Source organism: Schistocerca gregaria, unplaced genomic scaffold, assembly GCF_023897955.1.
Source record: "Schistocerca gregaria isolate iqSchGreg1 unplaced genomic scaffold, iqSchGreg1.2 ptg000407l, whole genome shotgun sequence".
NCBI classification, from domain to species: domain Eukaryota; kingdom Metazoa; phylum Arthropoda; class Insecta; order Orthoptera; family Acrididae; genus Schistocerca; species Schistocerca gregaria.
Window position 1 is genome coordinate 1,915,367 of NW_026061844.1, and position 2,390 is coordinate 1,917,756.

Sequence of the window (2,390 nt, forward strand, 5' to 3'; positions counted from 1 at the left end):
TCAAGTTTTAGTTGTCGATTATTCACTTTTTAGCCGGCTTTACTGGCTTGGACATTAAGTGGAACCTTAATATTTTGCATGAAAGGAGGAGTAGCAGCCGCGTTGCACGGGAGAATGTGAAAAGTGTTCATATGTAGTAAAAACCTGAGAAATCCGTCCGTTTTCGTCATTTGTTATCGAATCGACTTAAAGCCAGATCGTCGCATTGGCCGCTTTTCTCTCTGAGACGGTTACATTTATCGTCTGCAAAGCTATGTCGCGTGCTGCAGTATGCGTAAACACTAAAAGCACCATAGTAGAACACGGAAGAAGGTTCTAAGTTGAAGTAATAGCCAGTAAGAAGTAGTACAATTCAAGTTTTAGTTGTCGATTATTCACTTTTTAGCCGGCTTTGGTGGCTATGACATGACCTAGGACCATAAGATTTTGCATGAAAGGAGGACTAGCAGCCGAGTTGCACGGGAAAATGTGAAAAGTGTTCATATGTAGTAAAAACCTTAGAAATCCGTTCGTTTTCGTCACTTGTTGTCGAATCGAATTAAAGCCACATCGTCACTTTGGCCGCTCTTCTGTCTGAAACGGTTACATTTATCGTCTGCAAAGCTATGTCGCGTGCTGCGGTATGCGGAAACACTAAAAGCACCATAGTAGAACACAGAAGAAGCTTCTATGTTGAAGTAATATCCAGTAAGAAGTAGTACAATTCAAGTTTTAGATGTCGATTATTCACTTTTTAGCCTGCTTTGGTGGCTTGGACATGACCTATGACCTTATGATTTTGCATGAAAGGAGGACTTGCAGCCGCGTTGCATGGGAGAATGTGAAAAGTGTTCATATGTAGTAAAAACCTGAGAAATCAGTCCGTTTTCGTCATTTGTTATCGAATCGACTTAAAGTCAGATCGTCACATTGGCCGCTTTTCTCTCTGAGACGGTTACATTTATCGTCTGCAAAGCTATGTCGCGTGCTTCGGTATGCGGAGACACTAAAAGCACCATAGTAGAGTAGAACACAGAAGAAGCTTCTCAGTTGAAGTAATAGCCATTAAGAAGTAGTACAATTCAAGTTTTAGTCGTCTTTGGTGGTTTGGACATGACTTAGGACCTTAAGATTTTGCATGAAAGGAGGACTAGCAGCCGCGTTGCATGGGAGAATGTGAAAAGTGTTCATATGTAGTAAAAACCTGAGAAATCCCTCCGTTTTCGTCATTTGTTATCGAATCGACTTGAAGCCAGATCGTCACATTGGACGCTTTTCTCTCTGAAACGGTAACATTTATCGTCTGCAAAGCTATGTCGCGTGCTGCGGTATGCCGAAACACTAAAAGCAACATAGTAGAATACAGAAGAAGCTTCTAAGTTGAAGTAATAGCCAGTAAGAAGTAGTACAATTCAAGTTTTAGTTGTCGATTATTAACTTTTTAGCCTTCTTAGGTGGCTTGGACATGACCTAGGACCTTAAGATTTTCCATGAAAGGAGGACTTGCAGCTGCGTTGCACGGGAGAATGTGAAAAGTGTTCATATGTATTAAAAACATGAGAAATCGGTTCGTTTTCGTCATTTGTTATCGAATCGACTTAAAGCCAGATCGTCAAATTGGCCGCTCTTCTCTTTGAAACGGTTACATTTATCGTCTGCAAAGCTATGTCACGTGCTGCGGTATGCGGAAACACTAAAAGCACCATAGTAGAACACAGAAGAAGCTTCTAAGTTGAAGTAGTAGTACAATTCAAGTTTTAGTTGTCGATTATTCACTTTTTAGCCGGCTTTGGTGGATTGGACATGACCTAGGACTTTACGATTTTGCATGAAACGGCGACTAGCAGCCGCGTTCCACGGGAGAATGTGAAAAGTGTTCATATGTAGTAGAAAACCTGATAAATCCGCACTTTTCGTCATTTATTATCGAATTGACTTAAAGCCAGATCGTCACATTTGCCGCTTTTCGCTCTGAGACGGTTACATTTATCGTCTGCAAAGCTATGTCGCGTGCTGCAGTATACCGAAACACTAAAAGCACCATAGTAGAACACAGAAGAAGCTTCTAATTTGAAGTAATAGCCAGTAAGAAGTAGTACAATTCAAGTTTTAGTTTTCGATTATTCGCTTTTTAGCCGGCTTTGGTGGCTTGGACATGACCTAGGACCTTAAGATGTTCATGAAAGGAGGACTAGCAGCCGCGTTGCATGGGAGAATGTGAAAAGTATATGTAGTAAAAACCTGAGAAATCCGTCCGTTTTCTTCATTTGTTATCGAATCGACTTAAAGCCAGATCGTCACATTGGCCGTTCTTCTCTCTGAAACGGTTACATTTATCGTCTGCAAAGCTATGTCGCGTGCTGCGGTATGCCGAAACACTAAAAGCACCTTAGTAGAACACAGAAGAAGCT